The sequence below is a fragment of the Trachypithecus francoisi genome, unplaced genomic scaffold (genome assembly GCF_009764315.1).
Source record: "Trachypithecus francoisi isolate TF-2019V2 unplaced genomic scaffold, Tfra_2.0 Lachesis_group8, whole genome shotgun sequence".
Lineage (NCBI taxonomy): Eukaryota > Metazoa > Chordata > Mammalia > Primates > Cercopithecidae > Trachypithecus > Trachypithecus francoisi.
The window spans coordinates 30,558,774-30,585,543 of record NW_022681473.1 but is presented as its reverse complement, the minus strand read 5'-3'; the positions used below and the strand labels follow the sequence as shown (position 1 = coordinate 30,585,543).

At 45.7% G+C, this 26,770-nt stretch overlaps 1 protein-coding gene across 1 annotated transcript in view; it reads right to left on the bottom strand.

The window, feature by feature from the left end:
• The window catches only part of ABTB2 (ankyrin repeat and BTB domain containing 2), a 211,534-nt gene that overhangs the window by 64,463 nt on the left and 120,301 nt on the right, over positions 1-26,770 (bottom strand). The window lies entirely within an intron of this gene.

Sequence of the window (26,770 nt, the reverse complement as noted above, 5' to 3'; positions counted from 1 at the left end):
ATTCCCCTGCTAGGGATCAGTGCTGCCAGGGAGAGAAAGAGGGCAGTGGGCGCGGCCTCTCAGTGCCAGCTCACAGAGGAAGAAAGGGATCAAAAGAGCACAAACACAAGTCACTCCTTGAGAGTTTAAGGAAAAGATGCGAACATCACAAGGCCCAGGGCAGATGGCCAAGATGTTTATGAATAGAACATGAGTATATTCATCAGACATTTACTGCACTGGAGTCCTGCTTATAAACATAACCTGCTTCAATCAGCTTTGGTTCCGATTCCAAAAGGGATTGACCATTAGACTCTTCAGACAATTTAAGGGCATGAGTCAGAGTGATGAGGTTCAAAACCCAGCTCTGCCACTTTCTAACTGTGTGACTCTGGACTAGTTACTTAACCTCTCTGAGCCACAATTTGCTTCTCTGGATAATAGGCCTAATGGTACTTCCTAATTCACAAGATTGAGCATTAAAAGAGGTTATGTAAATAAGCACTTAGCAAAAGGCTTGGCACACAGTAAAGAATATAGTATATAAAAATATTTTTATTAATAACCTGATTCCCAGGGCTGATGGCTTCAAGACAAAGCCATCAGATACTATATAAAAGTTATTATCACTATTAGGAGGGAGGGATGGACCCAAGGCTACTGATTCTGTTATTTTCTTAAAGGCCACTAGGATCCACAATGATTAAAAAAAAAAAAAAGTGCTTTACTCACCACAGATGGCTCATTTATTCTGCATTCATTCACTCATTTATTCAACAACTGTGTAATGATTACCGAATAATACACCAGAAGCGGCTATACTCTGGGGATATAAAAGCAAATAAAGGTCCCTACCCTCATGAAGTTGGCAGTCTAGTGGAGGAGGGAAGACTGTATGCCAGCCAAATAAATATTGGATACAAAGGGCTGTGATGCAGTCAGCACAAGGAGTCCAAACTAAGGATCTCCAAGCCAGACTACTCAGGCTTGGAGGTCAAGGAAGGCTTCCTGGAAGAAGGGACACCTCAGTAGATGATGAGCAGGTATCAGTCTGCTCTGAAAATCCTCTGTGCTCCACCTATTCATCCCTCCCTGCCCAACCCCTGGCAATCACTGATCTCTTTACTATCTCCATAGTTTTGCCTTTTCAAGAATGTCATATAGTTGGAATCATACTATACGTGGTCCTTTCCAATTGGCTTCCCTTACTTAGAAATAGACATTGAAGGCCGGGTGCAGTGGCTCACATCTGTAATCCCAGCACTTTGGGAGCCAGGTGGATCACTTGAGGTCAGGTGTTCAAGAGCAGCCTGGTCAACCTGGTGAAACCCTATCTCTACTAAAAATACAAAAATTAGCCGGGCATCATGGCAGGCGCCTGTAATCCCAGCTACTCAGGAGGCTGAGGCAGGAGAATCACTTGAACCCAGGAGGCGGAGGTTGCAGTGAGCTGAGATCATGCTGTTGCACTCCAGCCTGGGCAACAAGAGCGAAATTCCATCTCAAAAAAAAAAAAAAAAAAGAAAAAAGAAAAAAATACACATTTCAGTTTCCTCCACATCTTTGCATGGTTTGATATTCCAGAGGCAGGGCTTGAACATCGGACCAAATTGAGGACTAGCTAAAACACGTCCCGGGCAGAAGCAGCTTTCCATTAAGACACGCCCACCAGTGTGCCATGGTCGGTTTACCATTTCCATGACAATGTTCCTAGATGTTCCTGCCTCTTTCCATGGCAATGACCTGATGACCTGGAAGTTACCAACCTCATCTTAGAAATTTCTGCATGAACCACCCCTTAATTTGCATATAATTAAAAGTGGGTATAAATATTACTGTTACTAGTAGTACGGAACTGCCTCTAAGCTGCTATTCTGGGCACACTACCTATGGGATACCTCTAACCCACAAGGTATAGTACCTTTGCTGCTACTGTAAACTGCCACTTCAATAAAAGCTGTTTAACACCACTGGCTCACCCTTGAATTATTTCCTAGATGAAGCCAAGAACCCTCCTGGGATAAGTCCTAATTTTGAGGTTTGCCTGTCGTGTATCATCAGCTCATTTCTTTTTAGCTCTAATAGTATTCCATTGTCTGGATGTACCACAATTTATCTATTCACATACTGAAGGACATCTCGGTTGCTTCCGAGTTCAGCAATTCTTAATAAAGCTGCTATAAATAACTGTGCACAGGTTTTTGTGTAGATGTAAGTTGTTTTGTTGTTGTTGTTGTTTTTTCAGACGGAGTCTCACTCTGTCACCCAGGCTGAGTGCAGTGGCGTGATCCTGGCTCACTGCAATCTCCGCTTCCCGGGTTCAAGCAATTCGCCTGCCTCAGCCTCCTGAGTAGCTGGCATTACAGGCACTTGCCACCATGCCCAGCTAATTTTTGTGTTTTTAGTAGAGACGGGGTTTCTCTATGTTGGCCAGGTTGGTCTTGAACTCAAACCTGAAATGATCTGCCCGCCCCGGCCTCCCAAAGTGTTGGGATTACAGGCGTGAGCCACCGTGCCCAGCAGATATAAGTTTTTAACTCCTTTGAGCAAGTACCAAGGAGTGCAGTTGCTAAATTGTATTGGTAGCATATACTTAGGAGTAAGTAAGGAACTGCCAAATTATCTTCCAAAGTGGCTGAACCATTTTGTGTTCCCACCAGCAATGCATGAGAGTTCCTGTTGTTCCACATCCTCACCAGCATTTGGTGGTATCAGTGTTCTGGATTCTGGCCACTCTAATAGGTGTGCGGTGGTATCTCCTAATATCATCGTCGTAACTTGCAATTCCCTAATGACAAATGATGTTGAACACTTTTTCACAAATTTAGTTACCATTTGCATATCATCTTTGGTGAGATGTCTGTTAAGATCTTTGATTCTTTTTTAAATTGGTTGGTTGTTTTCTTATTGTTGAGTTTTAAAAGTTCTTTGCATATTATTTTAGGTAGCAATCCTTTATCAGATGAGTCTTTTGCTGCAAATATTTTCTCCCAGTCTGTGGCTTGTCTTTTCAGTCTCTTGACAGTGTCTCCTACAGAGTAGAAACAATTTTGATGAAGTGCAGCTTACTGATTCTTCCTTTCCTGGATTATGCTTCTGGTGTCTGGTGTCATATCTAAAATGTCATCATCAAACCCAAGATCATCTAGATTTTTTCCCGTGTTACCTTCTAGGAGTTTTATAGTTTTGTGTTTTACATTTAGGTCTCTGATCCATTTGAGTTCATTCTGGGAAGGGTATAAGGTCTGTGTCTACATTTATTATTACTATTATTATTTTGCATGTGGATGTATGGTTGTTCTAGCACCATTTGTTAAAAAGACTATCTTTGGCTGGGCGCAGAGGTTCATGCCTGTAATCCCACCACTTTGGGAGGCTGAGGCAGACGGATCACCTGAGGTCGGGAGTTCGAGATCAGCCTGACTAACATGGAGAAACCCCATCTCTACTAAAAATACAAAATTAGCTGAGGGTGGTGGTGCATGCCTGTATTCCCAGCTACTCAGGAGGCTGAGGCAGGAGAATCACTTGAACCCGGGAGGTGGAGGTGGCAGTGAGCTGAGATCGTGCCATTGCACTCCAGCCTGGGCAACAAGAATGAAACTCCATCTCAAAAAAAAAAAAAAAAAAAAAAAAAGACTATCTTTGGTCCATTGTTTGCCTTTGTTCCTTTGTCAAGACCAGTCGACTATGTTTATGTAGGTCTATTTCTGGGCTCTCTATTCTGTTCCATTGATCTGTTTGTCTAGGGAAATTTACCATGCTATTCTCATCATTCATTCACTTATCCACACATTCATCACATACCTACTAATTACACCAAGCTTAGTGCTAGGAATACAGAGGTAAGACACAGTTTTCTGATCTGGACGGGGGGAAAACATGTACACAAATAGTTTAAGTAGACCATGATAAATACTAGAGGAGGAGTCTGTAGTAGGCACAGTCATGTGCTGCATGACATTTTGGTTAGTGACAGATGGCATATACGATGGTGGTCCTATAAAGTTATAATGGAGCTGAAAAATTCTATCACCAGCCAGGCATGGTGGCTCACACCTATAATCCTAGCCCTTTGAGAGACCAAGGCAGGAGGATTGCTTGAGTCCAGGAGTTCAAAACCAGCCTGGGCAACATGGCAAGACCCTATCTCTACAAAAAATTTAAAAATTAGCCAAGTGTGGTGGCATGCAACTGTGGTCCCAGCTGTGGGAGGCTGAGGAGGGAGGATTGCCTGGGCCCAGAAGGTTGAGGCTACAGCGAGCCACGGTCATGCCACTGTACTCCAGCCTGGGCAACAGAGCAAGACCCTGTCTCCAAAAACAAACAAACAAACAAAAAAGAGAAATTCTATCACCTAGTGATGTTGTAGCCAACATAAGATCATAGTGCAATGCACTACCTTATCTATATTTAGATACACAAATATGTACCACTGTGTTACAATTGTCTACAGTATTCAGTACAGTAACTTGCTGCCCAGCTTTGTAGCCCAGGAGCACTTGGCTATATCATATAGCCTAGGTGTGTAGGAGGCTATACCATCTAGGTTTGCATAAGTACACTCTGTGATGTGCCCACAACAAAATCACCTACCCATGCATTTCTCGGAACCTATCCCTGTCATTAAGCAATGCATGGCTATAGTAGAAACTTGGAAGGACAGCCTGAAAAGAGGACTTTTGCTATGTGCTGTTATCATCAGCAAGGGAGGAAAAATAACAGGATGTTTCAGAAAGCCCCCATTTACTCCAAGAACTCCAAAGGGATTTTACAGACTTTGTGAGAAGCAAACGCTCCCTGGCTATCTCATGGCTGAGCAACAATATGCAATACCAGAGGGACTGAAGGAGGGGGAGAAGGGTTACGGAAGGAAGCTAATTTATTGTCCCAGTAGGACACTCATTCCCAGACGGGTACATCCCTGCCAGAGGTCACTATGTCATTCCCAGAATCTTGGAGGACACTATGATCTTTCCCTGCAAAGAAGTAAGAAAACGATCACTGGACACTTGAAACTGGGCTGACCTCTCAGTGACCTACCCAGTTCCATTCCTTCTCCTTCCTGGCTGATATGCTGTTCTGTCTAGAGTGGCCATGCAATATGCCAGGAGCCCTCGTAGACATCTTCCCAGGCTTTCTTATGGCCGTGCCACACAGTTCTGGACAACGAGACATCAATTCACAACTTCAGGTTTCTGGAAAACACTACTCCTGATCAAAGAGGATAATCAGCTGTCTGGCTGGCAGGGCTTTTGCTCTTCTTATTGCCTCGACTGTGACACAGTTTGAAGAAGGTGCAGCAGCAGCCACTGTGTAACCAGGAGGCAGGATCCTGCTACAGCTGAAGCTGTTCTCAGGAAGTGAGGCCAGAGCCAACGTGCTGAGGATGGCAGAGCAAAAGGCAGAAAGAGCCTGGCACTCTTGCAGACTCAACCAGCAGCTGAATGACACTGGACACTGCCTGTCCCTGAACTTCTTGTTGCATAAATAAATAAATAAATAACTCCCTGTTGGTCTATCAATTTGCTAGGGCAGCCATAACAAAATACCACAGACTGGGTGGCTTAAACAACAGACATTTATTTTGTCACTGTTCTAGAGGCCTAAAGTTCGAGATCAAGGTGTTGGCAGGGGGTGGCCCATTCTCTGTCTACATCTTCACATGGTCTTTCTCTGTGCCTATCTGTGTCCTAATCTCCATTTTTTTTTTTTTTTTTTGAGATGGAGTCTCACTCTGTTGCCCAGGCTGAAGTGCAGTGGCACGATCTCAGCTCACTGCAACCTCTGCCTCCCAGGTTCAGGCGATCCTCCTGCCTCAGACTCCTGAGTAGCTGGGACTACAAGCACATGCCACCATGCCCGGCTAATTTTTGTATATTTTTAGTAGAGATGGGGTTTCACCATGTTGGCCAGGCTGGTCTTGAACTCTTGGCCTCATGATCCACCCGCCTTGGCCTCCCACAGTGCTGGGATGAGCCACTGCGCCTGGCCAATCTCCTCTTATAAGGACATTGGCCATACTGAATTAAGGCCTACCCTCATGACCACACTTTAACTTCATTACCTCTTTAAAGACCTCATCTCCAAATACAGTCACACTCTCAGGTACTGGGAGTTGGAATTTCAGCATAGGAATCTTGAGAGGTGCACAGTTCCGCCCCCAAAGGTCAGGTTTTCTGTGACTTACAGGTGAAGTGACTCCCCAAGTCTCCAAGGAGCAGACTGATGTGACTGCTCAGAATATACTGTCAGCCTGGCTGGTTGTGCCCGTGCCCCTCAGACTACGGAAAACAGAGTGGCTCTGGCCAAGTCCCCTGAGGGCTTGAGGCAGCGACGGCAAATCTAGCCCTCTTTCAGCTTGAACACGGGGGCTCAAAGCTCCCGTCATGGAGCAATCCTCTGGCCGGAACATTTACCTGCTGCTAGGCAGTCTGTGGGGTCGCACCCACTCACTGTTCATTTTAATTAAAAAAATTGGCTGGGCGCAATGGCTCATGCCTATAATCCCAGCACTATGGGAGGCTGAGGTGAGTGGATCACCTGAGATCAGGAATTTGAGAATAGCCTGATCAACATGGCAAAACCCCGTCTCTATTAAAAATACAAAATTAGCTGGGCATGGTGGTGCACTCCTGTATTCTCATCTACTTGGGAGGCTGAGACAGGAGAATCACTTGAGCCCGGGAGGCGGAGGTTGCGCTGAGCTGAGATCGCGCCACTGCACTCCAGCCTGGGAGACAAAGCAAGACTCCATCTCAAAAACAAAGGCTAGCCACGGTGGCTCACACCTATAACTGCAGCACTTTGGGAGGCCAAGGTGGGTGGATCATCTGAGGTTGGGAGTTTGACACCAGCCTGACCAACACGGAGAAACCCTGTCTCTAATAAAAATACAAAATTAGCCGGGTATGGTGGCGCATGCCTGTAATCCCAGCTACTCAGGAGGCTAAGACAGGAGAATCGCTTGAACCCAGGAAGCAGAGGTTGCGATGAGCCAGGATGGTGCTATTGCACTCCAGCCTGGGCAACAAGAGCAAAACTCTGTCTCAACAACAACAAAAAAATTCTCAGTCAAAAAGAGGAACATTTTACCATCCTGAGATAATCACCACCGACATGATGGCATAATATACCATTAGACTTCTGAATGTGCATCTATACCTTTGAGTAGGCATCTGTACTTTTAACTTTTTTTTTTTGAGATGGCGTAGTATTAGTTCATTCTCACGCTGCTACGAAGAAATACCCAAGACTGGGTAATTTATAAAGGAAAGAGGTGTAATTGACTTACACTTCCTCAAGGCTGTACTTTACATGGCAGCAGGAAGGAGAAGTGCCAAGGAAAGGGGGAAAGGCCTCTTATAAAACCATTGGATCTCATGAGAACTCACTCGCTATGATGGTTACCCCCATGATTCAATTACCTCCTACCAGGTCCCTCCCAAGTGCTGGGATTACAGCCTGAGCCACTGCACCCAGCACCAATGTATTTTTATTTTTTAATGTATTTGATTTGGCCAGGCTCAGTGGCTTACACCTGTAATCCTAGCACTTTGGGAGGTTGAGGCGAGCAGATCACCTGAGGTCAAGAGTTTGAGACCAGCCTAGCCAACATGATGAAACCCCATCTCTACTAAAAATACAAAAATTAGCCTGCTGTGGTGGTGCACGCCTGTAGTCCCAGCTACTTGGGAGGCTGAGGGAGGAGAATAGCTTGAACCCGGGAGGCGGAGGTTGCAGTGAGCCAAGATCATGCCATTGCATTTCCGGCCTGGGTGACAGAGTGAGACTGTCTCAAAACAAACAAACAAACAAACAAACAAACAAACACAACATTGCTTCAGTCTGGAAAGGTGGGACAACTTGAAGTGAGGGGTGGGGATTCCAGGTTATAGGTAGATTTGAAAATTTTCTGATTGGCAATTGGTTAAAAGGGTTATCAACAGAAAGGAATGTCTGGGTTGCATAAGAGGTTGTGGTGACCAGAGTTTTATCATGCAGATGAAGCCTTCAGGTAGCAGGCTTCAAAGAGAATAGATGTTAGCCCTTTGTCAGATGAGTAGGTTGCAAAAATTTTTTCCCATTCTGTAGGTTGCCTGTTCACTCTGATGGTAGTTTCTTTAGCTGTGCAAAAGCTCTTTAGTTTAATTAGATCCCATGTGTCAATTTTTGCTTTTGCTGCCGTTGCTTTTGGTGTTTTAGACATGAAGTCCTTGCCCATGCCTATGTCCTGAATGGTACTACCTAGATTTTCTTCTAGGGTTTTTATGGTATTAGGTCTAACATTTAAGTCTCTAATCCATCTTGAATTATTTTCGTATAAGGGGTAAGGAAAGGATCCAGTTTCAGCTTTCTACTTATGGCTAGCCAATTTTCCCAGCACCATTTATTAAATAGGGAATCCTTTCCCCATTTCTTGTTTCTCTCAGGTTTGTCAAAGATCAGATGGCTGTAGATGTGTGGTATTATTTCTGAGGACTTTCTGTTCCATTGGTCTATATCTCTGTTGTGGTACCAGTACCATGCTGTTTTGGTTACTGTAGCCTTGTAGTATAGTTTGAAGTCAGGTAGCGTGACGCCTCCAGCTTTGTCCTTTTGACTTAGGATTGTCTTGGCAATGCGGGCTCTTTTTGGTTCCGTATGAACTTTAAAGCCGTTTTTTCCAATTCTGTGAAGAAAGTCATTGGTAGCTTGATGGGGATGGCATTGAATCTATAAATCACCTTGGGCAGTATGGCCATTTTCACGATATTGATTCTTCCTATCCATGAGCATGGTATGTTCTTCCATTTGTTTGTGTCCTCTTTGATTTCACTGAGCAGTGGTTTGTAGTTCTCCTTGAAGAGGTCCTTTACATCCCTTGTAAGCTGGATTCCTAGGTATTTTATTCTCTTTGAAGCAATTGTGAATGGAAGTTCATTCCTGATTTGGCTCTCTGCTTGTCTGTTACTGTGTATAAGAATGCTTGTGATTTTTGCACATTAATTTTGTATCCTGAGACTTTGCTGAAGTTGCTTATCAGCTTAAGGAGATTTTGGGCTGAGACAATGGGGTTTTCTAAATATACAATCATGTCATCTGCAAACAGGGACAATTTGACTTCTTCTTTTCCTAACTGGATACCCTTGATTTCTTTCTCTTGCCTGATTGCCCTAGCCAGAACTTCCAACACTATGTTGAATAGGAGTGGTGAGAGAGGGCATCCCTGTCTTGTGCCAGTTTTCAAAGGGAATTTTTCCAGTTTTTGCCCATTCAGTATGACATTAGCTGTGGGTTTGTCATAAATAGCTCTTATTATTTTGAGGTACGTTCCAGAATCTACAAAGAACTCAAACAAATATACGAGAAAAAAACAAACAACCCCATCAAAAAGTGGGCAAAGGATATGAACAGACATTTCTCAAAAGAAGACATCCATACAGCCAACAGACACATGAAAAAATGCTCATCATCACTCGCCATCAGAGAAATGCAAATCAAAACCACAATGAGATACCATCTCACACCAGTTAGAATGGCAATCATTAAGAAGTCAGGAAACAACAGGTGTTGGAGAGGATGTGGAGAAATAGGAACACTTTTACACTGTTGGTGGGATTGTAAACTAGTTCAACCATTATGGAAAACAGTATGGCGATTCCTCAAGGATCTAGAACTAGATGTACCATATGACCCAACCATTCCACTATTGGGTATATACCCAAAGGATTATAAATTACTCTACTACAAAGACACATGCACACGTATGTTTATTGCGGCACTATTCACAATAGCAAAGACTTGGAATCAACCCAAATGTCCATCTGTGACAGACTGGATTAAGAAAATGTGGCACATATACACCATGGAATACTATGCAGCCATCAAAAAGGATGAGTTTGCGTCCTTTGTAGGGACATGGATGCAGCTGGAAACCATCATTCTTAGCAAACTATCACAAGAAGAGAAAACCAAACACCGCATGTTCTCACTCATAGGTGGAACTGAACAATGAGATCACTTGGACTCGGGAAGGGGAACATCACACACTGGGGCCTATCATGGGGAGGGGGGAGGAGGGAGGGATTGCATTGGGGAGTTATACATGATATAAACGTCATGCACATGTACCCTAGAACTTAAAGTATAATAAAAAAAAAAAAAAAAAGAAAACTGAAAAAAAAAAAAAAAAAAAAAAAAAACAAAGAGAATAGATGATAAATGCTTCTTCTCAGACTTAAGGTCTGTGTTGGTATTAATGCCAGAGAGGTATCATGAGGCATGTCCAACCCCACTTCCATTCATTGCCTGAACTTGTCTTTCAGGTTATATTTTAAGAGTGCCCTGGCTGAGGAGGAAGTCCATTCAGATGGCTGGGGGGCCTTAGAATTTTATTTTTGGTTTACAGAGCCCTAAGCATCCGAGTGGGAACTGAGGAGCCTCCTCTTCCACCTGGTGCCCTGTAGAAAGAGGTTACCTTAACAGGCCTCATAACAGGCACCCTTCAGCTTAATCTTAATTTGAAAACCAGCTCTCAAAAATGAAATCAAACTACAGGGAGATGCTAAGTTTCATACGCAGTGCCTGTGGATAACAGACTTCCTCTCCCAGAAGCCTCTTGAGGTTGGATGTGGGGCTGTGCTTTGCAGAAAGGCACTTGGAGACCTTGGTGCACTGACTTCTAACCCTGGGCTCGCACATAGGCCTACCCCCCGAAGGAGTCCTTGCCTCCCTACGGGAAAACCAGGGCTCTCGAGTGCTTTGCACAAAGAACCAAAATAGGAAGGTCTCCCACTAAGTCTCTGCAGTTTCTGGGGGAACGACAGAGCCTGCAGCAAGCTCTCCTGTGAGGGTGGGCCTTTCCCTGGGGAGCAGCTTCTTCTCGCTGCCCTGGGCACAGAAGAGTCTCGGCCTGTCTGCACAGCCCTAATGTGACCCTGTGTATTTAAACTGAAACTTTGGGCTTTGGCCCAAAGCCCCTTGCTGTTTGTTTTACAAACTCCTACTTACAGTCTCAAATTAGGCTCATTAAAAAGCCAGCTCCCTGTGGGGCTATAAACGTCACATGGACAAGCGGAGAGTGAGTTTACGAGGCTGGCGTGTGATCTGCCCACCAACACAGCTGAGGACCGAGTGGAAACAGTGAATCAGGCTGTTTCAGCAGAACCTGTTTCCTCAGCCCTCCCGACTGGAGCGGAGGTGGCAGCGTCCCAAAGAGGCAGCCCCATCGGTCCTTCCAGGACAGCTGGCCTGGATCTTTCCTGGATCTGCACAGCACAGTTGACAGAGAAGAAGCCTGTACCCCCAAATTCTCCCCTCTCCTGCTCCCCTAAGCCTTTTCTTAGTTCTTGATTTGAAGTCTCCCCTGCACCACCCATTCCATTTCCATTTGCCCCGTAATCATCATTAGGAGCAGAGGCCGCTGCTACCTCCCTCCCAACCACACACACAGTCACTCATGCTTTGAGCAGACTGACCCTATCTCTGCATGGGGTGTTGCTCCTGCCTGGGTGGCCCATGCTCTAGCTCTGGGAACCATCACCCCTGCTTTGCAGCTTGGGCCTTGCAGGCAGCAGGCTTGGGGGATTGGAGCACAGAGGAAAGGGATCTCCAGCGCCCTGGCATCAGGCTCATTACTCAAATTGCTGAACCGCCAGCATGCCTCCAGTTACATCAGAGCTGTAACATTATGTTGCCTCCAGCGAGATCTGACTGTCCACCCCTCAAGCCAACTGCCAGAGGGTGAAGAAAACTACTAGAAAGTTCTCCTTATTTCTGTCTTTTTGCAGCTTCCACTCTCTGGTACTGTGTCCACACCCTGTAAACCCAGCTCTAGTCTCAGCCTGTTCACTACCCTCTTAAATCCAGGAGTCCAGGACCTCACGCACAACTTCAGGGTATGCTGTGTTTGTGTCCATCATGAGTGGTTCAGAAGAGACTAGGAGGAGCATGCCCTTCTTTCTGTTTTTGTTTATTTTGAGACAGGGTCTTGCTCTGTTGCCCAAGCTGGAGTGCTTTGGCACAATCTGCTCACTGCAGCCTTGACTTCTGGGCTCAGCCTCCTGAGCAGCTGAAAACTACAAGTATATGCCACCATACCCAGTTAATTTTGTTTATTTTTTTGTAGAGATGAGGTCTCACTATATTGCCCTGGACTCAACTCCTGGACTCAAGCAGTCCTCTTGCTTCAGCCTCCCAAAGTGCTGGGATTATAGGAGCAGGCCACCATGCCCGGCCTAATTTTAATTTTTCATAGCGATGGGGTCTTGTCCTGCTACCCAGGCTGGTCTCAAACTCCTAACCTCAAGCGATCCTCCCATCTCAGCATCCCAAAGTGTTGAGATTACAGGCGTGGGTCACCAAGTCCAGTGTACCCCTTTCTGGATACTGGGCACACAAAAGACAGAAGGCACACTGTCTCTAATCACCACAGAACTCTGCCCCTCTCTTCTAGTTCTCAGGCTTGAGGAAGGAATGATTTCCGACAGTGGTAATCTTTGTTAACGAGGCTTTTGGCTAAGGAAGGGCAAAAACTCTATTTTTCTTCATACTTCCTTCTTGCTATCATCTCTGCAGTTCACACAGTTCCAAGAACATGGTAGGTGCTTAATAAGTATCAAAAAAATCCATGTTCAGAGAATGTGGATTTATTTTAGCTTTCAATCTAAACCTGAGGTATGCAGTAAAAACGGAGATACTGAGATATTCTCAGTATTCAAACAAACTAGAATAATAGTTCTGACGTCAGATGGCATTACAAGTTAAAGGAAAAGCAATGTATTCATGACACCCGTCTCCTCCAATTGCTCAGCTAATGAGGAGGTGGCCGTCAGGGAGGGCAGAGGGCAGAGGCTGACTGCTCTGACGCGTTAGAGCAAAAGGGAAAGAGTGGGCTTGTCAGCCTGGTCTCCAGCTCTGGCCCTGGTCCTGGGCCAAAAGCCGGCCGGGGGAGCAAAGCATTAAACTGTCATGCTGCAAGACCCCGCCACTGTTATGGCTGAAGTCGCCAGCTGTAAACAACAGCTCAGACTCCACTGGGGCTTGCAGGCTGCAGAGCCCACCCTCTTAGGTTCTAGCTTGACTCTTCCCTTCCCTTAAAAAGAAAGGGCTAGCTGGGTGCGGTGGCTCATACCTGTAATCCCAGCACTTTGGGAGGCCAAGGTGGGCAGATCACCTGAGGTCAGGAGTTCGAGATCAGCCTGAACAACATGGAGAAACTCTTTCTCTACTAAAAATACAAAATTAGCCGGGCGTGGTGGCATATGCCTGTAATCCCAGCTACTCAGGAGGCTGAGGCAGGAGGATTGCTTGAACCAGGGAGGCAGAGGTTGTTGCAGTGAGCGGATATCGTGCCACTGCACTCTAGCCTGGGTAACAAGAGCGAAACTCCATCTCAAAAAAAAATAAATAAATAAAATAAAAAGAAAGGGCTGGTGGGGTGGGCAGAGAAAAGGAGAAAGAAGAAAGTATCTGAAAAATAAGAACCTGTGTTACATGAGTGCTTTGAGCTTAGAAGTCCCCTGACATTTCAATTAACTATAGGTTTTAGAAGAAGCCACTACAGAAGAAGCCACTGTAATCCCAGCACTTGGGGAAGTCGAGGCAGGTGGATTGCCTGAGCTCAGGAGTTTGAGAGCAGTCTGGGCAACATGGTGAAACCCCGTCTCTACCAAAAATACAAAAAATTAGCCGGTGTTGTGCGTGCCTGTAGTCCCAGCTACTTGGGAGGCTGAGGTGGGAGGATCGCTTGAGCCTGGGAGGCAGAGACTGCAGTGAGCAGAGATCGCACCACTACTCTCCAACCCCGGGTGAAAGAGTGAGAGTCCATATTAAAAAAACAAAACAAAACAAAAACAAGCAAACAAAAAAACACAAAAAAAGCAAAAAAGAGGAAGCCACTACCTATTTGGCTTTTATTGCCTCAAATACACATTGGGAATGACTTGGCAGGATAGGCCACCACTGCCCCTCCTTGATCCAGAGCCCAGTCTCCTGGAAGGGATGTTTTAAGAGGAGCTCTCCTATGGGAAGAGAAAGCAAAACCAAGATCCCATCACACAAATGAGGAAGCTGCCTCCTTAAGGAGCAATGAACAAGCGCAGACTCCAGGCAGGGTCAGTACAAACTGCCTAAGGACTCTGTGACATGATGGTATCACCGCTTTACCATAAAACATGGACAATAACCTAAGACGTTAAGCAACTTGCCCAAGGCCACAGAGTAGGACCAGTAGGACCATGCTCCTCACAACTCCAGTATAGAGAAACTGGGCTCAGCATTCATGAGTCCAAATAGGCTGTTTTTAAAAAATGAGATATAATTCACATACTATAAAATTTACCCTTTTAAAACATTTCATTTGCTATTTTTAGTATATCAGAGTTATGAAACCATAACCACTATTTAATTTCAGAACATTTTCATCACCCCAAAAAGAAAATGTTTGGTATGGTATGGGTATGGCAGCTCACGCCTGTAATCCCAGCACTTTGGGAGGCCGAGGCAGGTGGATCACTTCAGGTCAGGAGTTGGTGACCAGGCTGACCAACATGGCGAAACCGCATCTCTACTAAAAATACAAAAATTAGCATGGTGTGGTGGTATGTGCCTGTAGTCCCAACTACTCTCCTGAGGCAGGAGAATCGCTTGAACCCAGGAGGTGGAGATTGCAGTGAGCCAAGATGGCACCACTGCAGCCTGAGAGAGACTCCGTTTCCAAAAAAAAAAAAGAGTTAGAGACCAGCCTGGCCACCAACATGGTGAAATCCCATCTCTACTAAAAATACAAAAAATAGTCGGGTATGGTGGCGCACACCTGTAATCCCAGCTACTTGGGAGACTGAGGCAGAAGAATCACTTGAACCCAGGAGGCTTAGTCTGCAGTGAGCCCAGACTGCACCACTGCACTCCAGCCTACATGACAGAGTGAGACTCTGTCTCAAAAAAAAAAAAAAGAAACTGTACCCATTGGAAGTCATCAGTCTCTCACCATTATCCATTTCTTTCTGTTCTTAGAAAGCACTAAGCTATTTTCTGTCTCTACGAATTTGCCTTTCCTGGACATTTCACATAAATGGAATCCCACAAGATGTGGCTTTTTGTGTCTGGCTTCTTTTACGTGGCATAATGTTTTTAAGGTCCATGCATGTTGTAGCATGTATCAGCACTATACTCCTTTTTGTAGGTGAATGATATTCTATTGCATGGATATACCACATTGTGTTTATTCAATTATTGATGAATATTTGGATTGTTTCTACCTTTTGGCTATCATAAACAATGCTGCTACTCACGTACAAGTTTTTGTGTGAACATTCATTTTCATTTATCTTGGTGTATATGAGTGGAATTGCTGGGTTGTGTGGTAATCGTAACTTTTTTTTTCTTTTCTGAGATGGAATTTTGCTCTTGTTGCCCAGGCTGGAGTGCAATGGCACCATCTCGGCTCACTGCGACCTCTGCCTCCCGGGTTCAAGCAATTCTCCTGCCTCAGTCACCTGAATATCTGGGATAACAGGCACGTGCCACCATACCTGGCTAATTTTTGTATTTTAAGTAGAGATGGGGTTTCGCAATGTTGGCCAGTCTGGTCTCCAACTCCTGACCTCAGGCGATCTGCCTGCCTCGGCCTCCCAAAGTGCTGGGATTACAGGCGTGAGCCACTACACTCGGCCTACTTTTTTTTTTTTTTTTTCCCGAGACAAGGTCTCACTTTGTTGCCCAGGCCGGAGGGCAGTGGTGTAATCTTGGCTCACTACAGCCTTAACATCCTGGGCTCAAGTGATACTCCCTCCTCAGCCTCTATGTTTCACTTTTTTTTTCCTTCTTTGAGACAGGATCTTGCTCTGGCACCCAGGATGGAGTGCAGTAGCACGATCTTGGCTCACTGCAACCTCCGCCTCCTGGGTTCAAGTGATTCTCCTGCCTCAGCCTCCAGAGTAGCTGGAATTACAGGTGCCCACCACCACACCCAGATAATTTTTGTATTTTTCGTAGAGATTTCACCATGTTGGCCAGGCTGGTCTCGACCTCCTGACCTCAGGTGATCGCCTGCCTCAGTCTCCCAAAATGCTGAGATTACAGGCCTGTGCCACCACGCCCAGCCTATGTTTGACTTTTGAGGAACCACCATGCTTGTTTTCCACAGTGACTTCACCATTTTATGTTCCTACCAGTGGTATATGAAAGCTCCAATTTCTCTACATCCTCACCAACACTTATTATCTGTCTCTTTGGTTACAGTCCTCCTAAGAAAGTGGTGTCTCGGGGCCAGGCGCAGTGGCTCAGGCCTGTAATCCCAGGACTTTGGGAGGCCGAGGTGGGCAGATCACTTTAGGTCGGGAGTTCGAGACCAGCCTGGCCAACATGGTGAAACCTCATCTCTACTAAAAATACAAAAATTAGCTAGGTGTGGTGGCAGGCACCTGCGATCCCAGCTACTTGGGAGGCTGAGGCAGGAGAATTGCTTAAACCTGGCAGGGCGGAGGTTGCAGTGAGCCAAGATCCACCACTGCACTCCAGCCTGGGCAACAGAGCAAGACTCCGTCTCGGGGGAAAAAAAGAAAAAGAAAGAAGGAAAGTGGTATCTCATTAAGTGATCACTCTTTAAGGAAATTATTTATTCTTTGCTACCAAATTGGCAGTGACTTCTATGCTAGAATGGGTTTCCTTAAAAGAAGTGCAACTGGGGCCAGGCGCGGTGGCTCCAGCCTGTAATCCCAGCACTTTGGGAGGCCGAGACGGGCGGATCACGAGGTCAGGAGATCCAGACCATCCTGGCTAACCTGGTGAAACCCCGTCTCTACTAAAAAATACAAAAAACTAGCTGGGCGTGGTGGCGGGCGCCTGTAGTCCCAGCTACTCGGGAGGCTGAGGCAGGAGAATGGCGTAAAACCCAGGAGGCGGAGCTTGCAGTGAGCTGAGATCTGGCCACTGCACTCCAGCCTGGGCGACAGAGCGAGACTCCGTCTCAAAACAAAACAAAACAAAACAAAACAAAACAAAACAAACAAAAAAAGAAGTGCAACCACAAAGACCATGGAAGAGGCACATAAAAATATAAAATGGAAGCACACTGAACATGAAGTTAGGATGACCCTTAAGGATGAAGCTCTGTCATTAGTTTCACATTAAATTACTTTAGCACTTTAAGAATAATTAATGCATGTTTTCTACAGAAAAATATAAAAAATACAGTCAAATGCAAGGTAGAAAATAAAAATTACCCACAATCCCATCACTTAGAGAGAAGTATTGATACTTGTTAAATATCATTCATATATTTTTAAACCTACAGTGTTGCTTCATTTCACTTATTACACCAAACAGCATTTTCTTATGGCATTAGCTATCTTTGGAATGGGCATTTAAATGTCTACCCAGTTCTTGCCACTGGTTTCAGTTTTGCCAGCCACTTTCCTGTGGCTCTCGTAGATATGTTCACACTCCTCTCTTCTGAAGCTCACTGTTGTTCAGTTCTCAGCAGCAGGGCCCCTAGTCGGATACAGCTACCTGCCAGGCAATGGGCAAGAGTTCTCTGTTGAAGTTCCCGGAAAGCCTGTAGGGTGGGAGGAGGCATACGCACTGAGCTCTCGCACAAGCACGTGCGAGCACACCCTGCCTCTTTACAGTTCCCTGTGATGACTGCTCAGATCAGAGAAGGCAGAGAAGGGGAACCGGTGACCTTGGGGACACCACAGTCTTTGCCTGCACTGACATCCACATATCTATCAAAGGGGGAACGTTGCATTTTGAAGCTAACAAGTTCCCAAATCACATTAAGCAGCAGTCAGCTCAGTGAGGGAGAATTTGAGGGTTGTACAGGGGTTTGAATGAGGGGTTAGTCACTGACCCAGACAAGTCCTCAGCCTTTCTGCAGTAAGACGGGGGCCAACAATACCTACAATAACTTTCAGGGAGCCCTGAGGGTTGTGTGAGAGCCTAGGGCAGTGCCTGGAACACAGGATGGACTCAAAAATGGTACCTGGAACAAGGGCGTGGACAGGGAAGGTTCTGGTAAGTTGACGATGGGGAGAGTTGCCCCCTTACAGTCCATAAATGCTGATGGCCCCTTCCTAAAGCATCTGTGGCCATTTACTTGATGTTTATAATACCCCTCCCACCAGGCAGACACCACAGGACCTTCCATGGTGTCTGCCTGAAGTTGTTGATATGACAAAAGGCTTAGAGTGCCTCTTCCAGTCCCTTTCCTCTTATTTCCATCATCAAAACTCGGTATGATCTGCAAATTCTTTCCCTAGGTTCCGAAAACCTTCTTTCAAAAGGAATGTCCCAGACACTCCAGTAACAATGAGTATATCCAGTGCCCAGATTCTGGTTTCTTTTTTTCTTTTTCTTTTTTGTAGAGACAGGGTCTCACTTTGTTGCCTATGCTGGTCTCGAACTCCTGGCTTCAGGCAATCCTCCCACCTTGGCCTCCCAAAGTGCTGGGATTACAGGCATGAGCCACCACACACAGCAGATCCTAGATTCTAATAGCGTTCTTCAATAAAAGGAACCAGAGCTCCTTCGAGAAACTGACTGATTTTAGGAACAGGGCACGGAATACAGAAAATGAGCTTGGAGCATCTTGTGGTACCAGAAAGTAAGAATGCTCAAAGAATCCTAAAATGATGAGATGGGAGCCAACTGAAAAGGGTCTCAATGGGCAAAGCCGGAACAATTTGCATAACAAAGTAAATAACACAACATTGCATAATGACCCAAAGTATAACATAAATACCCATATATCCATACTAAATGATTGAAAAAATCACTAGGGGAGAATAAACCAATCAATCTTTCAATTAACCTATGTATTAACAGATGCCTCCCTCCCCCCGCAGGAGGTAGAGCATAACTTCCCATCCCTTAGCTGTGGAATGTACACAGTGACTTGACTCTAAAGACTACAGTGTGGAAATGGCCTGAGGGGCGGGAGTGGGGAATAATACTTGACAGTAGAGAAAGCAGACAAACATTATTGGGTGGTTAAGGTTAACATCATCAGTGACAAGTCATGTTGATAGTGTGTATTCTTCTTCTTCTTCTTTTTTTTTCTGAGACAAAGTTTCACTTAGTCGCCTAGGCTGGAGTGCAATGGCGCCATCTCAGTTCACTGCAAACTCCGCCTCCTGGGTTTAAGCAATTCTCCTGCCTCAGCCTCCCAAGCAGCTGGGATTACAGGTGCATACCACCATGCCCAGCTAATTTTTTGTATTTTTAGTAGAGACGGGGTGAGCCCCGCACCAGGCCGATAGTGTATATTCTTGATATGATGAGTATGCCATTTTACCTCCGTGGACTTCCCCCCAAAAAACCCTATAACCCCACACTAGTCATGAGAAAAACTTTAGACTGAAAGACACTCTGCAAAATATCTGATCAGCTCTCCTCTAAACTGCCAAGCTCACCAAGAACAAAGAAAGTCTTGTCACAGTCAAGAAGAATTTAAGGACATATAACAACTAACTATGGCATGGGATCCTGGGACAGAAAAAGGACATTAGGTAAAAACTAAGGAAATCCTAAAGAAGTATGAACTTTAGTTAATAATGTTAATAGGGGAAACGGTGTGGGGTATCTGGAAACTTTCTGTAATACTCTTGTAACCTTCATGTAAATCTAAAATTGTTCTTATGCCGGGAGTGGTGGCTCATGCCTGTAATCCCAGCACTTGGGGAGGCCGAGGAGGGTGGATCATTTGAGGTCAGGAGTTCAAGACCAGCCTGGACAATATGGTGAAACCCCATCTCTACTAAAAATACAACAAATTAGCAGGGCATAGTGGTGCACACCCGTAGTGCCAGCTACTCGGGAGGCTGAGGCATGAGAAGCCCTTGAACCTGGGAGGTGGAGGCTGCAGTGAGCTGAGATTGCACCACTGCACTCCAGCCTGGGCAACAGAGAGAGACTCTGTCTTTAAAAAAAAAAAAAAAAAATTGTTCTTAAATGAGACATTTAAATCCTAAAGAAAAGGAATATCCCAGAAGCACCATAACGAGGCCTATCCTAATCCCCAGTAAGGGACCTCTCCCTTTTGAAGCCCCACTACAGACTGCAGCCTTCTCTCACAGACCACTTGGTATCTACTCATTTACATATCCATTTGTTTGTAAAGTATTTATTGAGCCCTTGGCCTTGGGTAGGGGGCAGTGGTTGGTCAGGGGGCATAGTGGCTCCCACTTGTAATCTCAGAACTTTGGGAGGCCAAGGTGGGAGGATCACTGAGACCAGTTTGGGCAACATAGTGGGACTCTGTCTCTTAAAAAAAAAAAAAAAAAAAAAAAAATACACAACAGGCCGGGCACGGTGGCTCATGCCTGTAATCCCAGCACTTCAGGAGGCCAAGGAGGGTGGATCACCTGAGGTCGGGAGTTCGAGACCAGCCTGACCAACATGGAGAAACCCCGTCTCTACTAAAAAATACAAAAAAAATTAGCCGGGCGTGGTGGCGCATGCCTGTAATCTCAGCTACTTAGGAGGCTGAGGCAGGAGAATTGCTTGAACCTGGGAGGCAGAGGTTGCGGTGAGCTGAGATCGTGCCATTGCACTCTAGCCTGGGCAACAAGAGTGAAACTCCGTTTTTAAAAAAAAACAAAAAACAAAAACCATAATAATAAATAAATAAATAAATAAATAAATAAAATTAACCAGGTGTAATGGTCCCAGCTTCTTGGGAGGCTGAGGTGGGAGAATCTTTTGAACCTGTGAGGTCAGGGCTGCAGTGAGTCATGATCACACCACTGCACTCCGGCCTGAGTGACAGAAGGAGACTCTGTCTCAAAAAGTCCCCTAACCTCCCCCCAAAACTCCAAATACCCCGCAAAACATACTACCCCCTCCATCGTGCTGGGAGCCAGTGAAGGGAGACACCCTGACATAGTGGTTTGCAACTCTAGTGGCTAGGGAGGTAGCAGTTTGCTGAGTGAATGTCAAGTCCATCTCAGTCACTTCCTGCATTTAATGGTCCACCATTGAGAAGTTAGGCATTTAATAATACGGACACAATTAGGATACCTGGGCTTGGTGCATGAGGATTTTTCTTTTTATCTTTTTGAAGACAAAACAAAGCAAAAAAACAACCCTTTCTTTTTGAGACAGGGTCTTGCTCTATTACCCAGGCAGAAGGGAAGTGGCATGATCATGGCTCACTGTAGCTTTTTTTTTTTTTTTTTTGAGGCAGTCTCCCTGTTGCCCAGGCTGGAGTGCAGTGGTGTGACCTTGGCTCATTGCAGCCTCTGCCTCCCAGGTCACTGCAGCGTTAAACTCCTGGGCTCAAGCAATCCTCCTGCCTCAGCCTCCCAAGTAGCTGGGACCATAGGGGTTCACTACCACACTTGGCTAAGTTTCTAAAAATTTTTTGTAGAGACAAGGTCTCACCATGTTGCTCAGGCTGGTCTTGAAATCCTGGGCTCAAGCAATCTGCCTTGGCCTTGCAAAGTGCTGGGATTATAGGCATGAACCACTGTACCTGGCCCACCTTTTTTCTTATTATAAAGATAATTATGGTTATTTTTTAAAAATCAGAAAGGAATAATGAATAAAGTTTATTTTAATACTACCTTCTGGAGATAATTATTATTAATATAGTATAATTTTTCTTCAAATAGGCTTTTAGTACAAATAGTACATGTACAAATACATGTACTAACCTATCCATTTTTTAAAATCACAAACTGAATTTTAAAAACAGGATCATAATGAAATTATTTTTCACCTAATGCTGAATCCTCTATTTTGTGGACATCTTTTCAGGTCAGTGTGTGTGGATATATATTTCTTTTTAAGACCTACGCAGTTTCCGGGGCCATCGCTCCCTCAAATTTGAATTGTCAGCTTGATCCCTCTCAGGAGACTAGAGAAACCATCCATCCCAGGGCACCTGAAGCAGGGCCGAGCTGGGCTGCAGGTATTTTTCCACAGTGCTCTGGCAAGGCCTTCTCCGTGGCTCATTTAGGTGTTTTCTCTTCTCCCCTCCCCTCCCCTGTTGGGGTGGGGGCAGGGGTAGGAGCTTCTCCCCGGAGGAGGTGCCTAAAGCAAGCTGTGAGTCACTCAGATGAGCTTCCGGGTGAAGTCATGCTGAGAAGCTATTTGCAGACACCTTACTCAAGGAGGCCTAAGGAAAGCATGGGGGGATCCCATCTCAAGCGAGAAATGGAGAACTTTTAGATTCTCCCCTCCCTGGCCTTTCTAGAGCAGAGGCTGTAACCAGAATATCAGAGCCACGGTAAATTACCTGGGATTTCCCCATTAGGGAGATTCCTGGGTTACTCTCACTGATAACAAGACTAACTACTCACACCCAGGGTGAGGCTGGGCAAGGGAGGCACCAGAGCTGGTTCCACCGCCCAGAGGAGAGATGCAATTCTCTCCTGTGCCTCAAAACCCAGCATTGTGGGAACACCTCGGTTGCCATCTTTGGCTCTGCCTCTCATAAAACCTCTCCTGTGCCTCAAAGTCCAGCATTGTGGGAACACCTCGGATGCCAGCTCTGGCTCTGCCTCTCATAAAACTTAGGCAAAGTGTTTCATGCAGAATATTTTCCTTATGAACAAGCAGGGCTACCAGGCAATGCCAAGCACTGGGACAGTCAGGTAACTAATTGCCTGTTGCGACTCCCAGCTTACAGGGTAGTGCTACCTGCTCCTGCTTAACCTCAGAGACTGGGAATCCCGGCTCTGCCACAGAAGAGGGCCCTTTTAGTTTCCCTGAAGCACTCACACAGAGATTGCTGTGTTTATTAATTTGCTTACTTGCTCAGTATCTGGTGCCCCCACCCCCTCTAAAATGCAAGCTCTGCATGGCAGGGATTGCCTAAAAATTGTCAGCCACACAGATGCTCAAGACATTTCTAGAAAAGAAATGAATGCTATCAGCCAATATCTGACCACAACCCTTGATAAGTGCTTAACCTCTAGACCTCAGTTTCTTCATCTGTAAAGTGCATATGGTTTCTTCTCTGTAGTGGTTATGCACATATCATATAAAGCACTAAACTCAATGCCTGACACATGGCAAGAGTTCAATAAAAGGGCTCTCTCTGTTATCATCAGAGATGACAAGGATCTTGAACCCCACAATAAACTGCTACATCCCCAATACTGAGTGAATTAGCCTTTGTTCAATAAGCCCCCCAGGAAGGGGAGTGGGGGAGATCAAAAGGAATTGGTGCCTGTGATCCCACCTTCCTAAGAAGATTTGCCTATCGGAGCCATCCAGGACCTGATTGGGGATCTCCTTCTGGCTTTTAAGCCACAAGCCACGAATCCTGCTGACACCACTCCTATGAAGTAGCAACAAGCGATCCATCACTAATTGCCACTTTGCAGAGCTTTTTCTGATCCACGCTAGAGGCACTCATTAGCTGCAGGAGGTCAGCACTAGCTAATTGAACAGTCTTTGTGCCCCAGGTAGGGAGACCAAGCTGGGAAGGCAGAGCGGAGCCTGTTCCTCCTCGAAACAAACTTTCAGGAGGCAAAACCCTCAACAGAGACAGCTGTGTGGTCTGGGCAAGCACAGTGCCTAGCTTCCCTGCTGCCCACACTCAGAAGCAGGCTGAGCGCCAGATGGGGAGAGGCGCTGCTGGGTGCTGGGGTGGACAGCCATCGTTGACATCGGGCGCAGGCTGGTGGGGACACCCCTGCAAGGAAGAGAAGGGTAGAGGCCAGGTGGGAAGTCCATGGAAATTCTTGTCAGGAGAGGGAGATTAAAAATAGAAAAAAGAGGGCTGGAGAAAGAGGTGGGGAGAAAAAGTATTAAAATAGAGGTTTTTTTCCCTGGAAAGAAGAGGTCATTTGGAACAGTCACTTCATATGAAAGGTAAAAAAATGTGTTCTGAAATAGCTGAGAAAATATGGAAATTTTCTCCTTCCTTTGCTCTTGTTGTAGAATTCTGTGTACAGAATTCACACTTGTCTTCTACCTCCGGAAGGCACAGGGCAGAAAACACAGGACTCTCTTTAATGTACTTTTTAAGACAAAAAATTCTTTCTGATTGGGGTTGGGTCACTCGACGGGTTTCAGAGAGGTTATTTCTAGGGCTGGAGAAGGACCCTGTACCTCCAGTTTTCCCTTACAGCAGCATTTTAAGCAGCAGAGTTTAGGTAGCTTGAAGCCAGAGGACCCCATTCTCTTTTGATGCCTCCCCGGCACCCCCTCCCCTCAATCTACTGATTTACTCCGGGAGGCCTCAGGGCCCAAGGCCAGGCCTTGATCTCCTGGGGAGGCAGAAGTGATTGAGATGCCGATACATCAGGCCTGTTAGCCAAGCCGGGAGGGAGACAGGAGGATAAAGAGACAAAGAACCGAGGAGTGTAGATAAACGAAATCACATCAGCTGCAAAGCTGCGCTCCTTGGTAGATTAGCACCTCCCTCTGCCCTAATCATTCCAGACAGCCTCTGCAGCTTGGGTGTGCCCTGCCATCTGGGAACCCTCAGGGATTCGGACTCTATTTTGCAGCTATTATCTGTAGGGGAAATAATAATCTCTCCTTGGTGAACCTCAAGTTTGAGAAAGTTGAATGTATGCAAAAAGACAAAATCATTTAAACTGTACAAGGGAAGCAAGCTGTTTAGAAGTATTTTACAGAGTCGTGGCCAAGAGTAGGGGCTTTGGGGACAGAACATGTATCTCTGGATCATCTTGGACAAGTTACCGAACCCCTCTGTGTGTGTTGAGGTTTTCTCATCTGTAAAATGGAGCCCACAGTACCCACCTCTATCAGGTTGTTATGAAGATTAAATATGCTAATATGCTACAAGATACACAGTAAACATTCCATACTGGGGGCTTTCAAACTGATTACCACAGCTGTGTCCTTGCGATTTTCCTGGATATTCTTTTTTCTTTTTTTTTTTAGGCAGAGTCTCGCTCTGTTGCCCAGGCTGGAGTGCAGTGGTGCCATCCCAGCTCACCGCAACCTCCACCTCCCGGGTTCAAGTGATTCTCCTGCCTCAGCCTCCCAAAGGCTGGGATTTCAGGTGTGAGCCACTGTGCCTGGCCTTTCCTGGATATTCTGATTTCAAATTGTTTTCCTGTTATCTCCATAAATTAATTTGCCAGATTTATGATTATGATCAGAATATGGTCTTCTTAAAGGGTAGTCTCACTTTCCGAATCATTATTTGTATAAATCTGGACATTTCCCAGTTCAGTCTGGCTTCAGTAAGAACCCACTAAAGGCCAGGCTCACTCCTGTGAGCCCTTTGGAGAGCTCTTTGGGAGGCTGAGGCGGGCTGATCACCTGAGGTCAGGAGTTCGAGACCAGCCTGACTAACATAGTGAAACCCCGTCTCTACTAAAAATACAAAAATTAGCTGGGCGTGGTGGCAGGTGCCTGTAATCCCAGCTACTCGAGAGGCTGAGGCAGGAGAATCGCTTGAACCTGGGAGGTGGGAGGTGGAAGTTGCAGTGGGCCGAGATCACACCATTGCACTCCAGCCTGGGCAATAAGAGTGAAACTCCACTCAAAAACAAACAAAACACTATGCCACCCACCTCCACCCTAGACCACACTCTAAGTCTTTAAATTGATGCCCCATTTGCCCTGATGTGTGATTATTCATTGTATGCCTGTATCAAAATATCTCATGTACCTCATAAATATATATACCTGCTATATACCCACAAAATTAAATAAATTAAAAAAAATCTTTAGCTTCAAAGCCCTATATTATCTCCTATACTCCCAGGCTCTCTGGCTACACCACACTAGCTGCCTCCTTGCTGTTTCAAACATGCTAGCCACAGGGCCTTTGAACTTACTGTTACTTTTTCTGAAGTGTTCCTTTCCCCTGGCATCTGCATGGTTAGGTCCCTCACGACCTTCAGGGCTTTTCCCAAATCTCTGACCTGTATTTGCCCACTTCCAGCTCTCCCTAATCAGATTATCTGCAATAACTTCTCCATAATTCTAATCATCAAATATATGATTCATTCTATTTTATTGCCTGTCTTCCCAAATACTATGTAATCTCCCTGAGGGCAGGGCTTTTGTCTGTTTTATTCGTTGCTATATTCTTAGTATCTAGCACAGTACCTAGGATACAGTAGGTGCTCAATAAATATTTGTTGAATGGAGATGTGCCATGACTTATTCATGTGCATTTGAACAAATACCAATCCAGTACCTGCCATGTGCCAAGTACTCAACATACATGAGCCATTAAGTCTTGCAACAGCCACTTTATAAATGATGAAACCAAGACATGGAAGCAGAGTGATTGGCCTGAGCTCACAGCCTGAGCTGGGATTCAAGCCTCACTCTTTCCCAAGACTATTCTTTCCTTGTGTTTGATCCCATTAATCATCACATTTCTTTTTTTTTTTTTTGAAATGGAGTCTCGCTCTGTCGCCCAGGCTGGAGTGCAGAGGCGCGATCTCGGCTCACTGCAACCTCTGCCTCCTGGGTTCAAGCAACTCTCCTGCCTCCTGAGTAGCTACTGCCACACCCGGCTAATTTTTTGTATTTTTAGTAGAGATGGGGTTTCACCATGTTAGCCAGGGTGGTCTCGATCTCCTAACCTCATAATCTGCCCGTGTCGGCCTCCCAAAGTGCTGGGATTACAGGCATGATCCACCACGCCCAGCCCACATTCTTTTTGTAATCTCTGACATCTGTTTTCCCTGCTGGAGTAGAAGCTCCATGAGAGCCAGGACTGTCTGGGACCCAGGAAGTACCCAGTAAGTGTCTGTGGGATGACAACACCTGATAAGGACCAGGGGTGGGAGGTAAAGTGGGCTCTGAGTGGATGATTCACTGTCTTGGCCTTTACGTAGCACCTGGGTTTGTGTGCCCACCTCTGAGC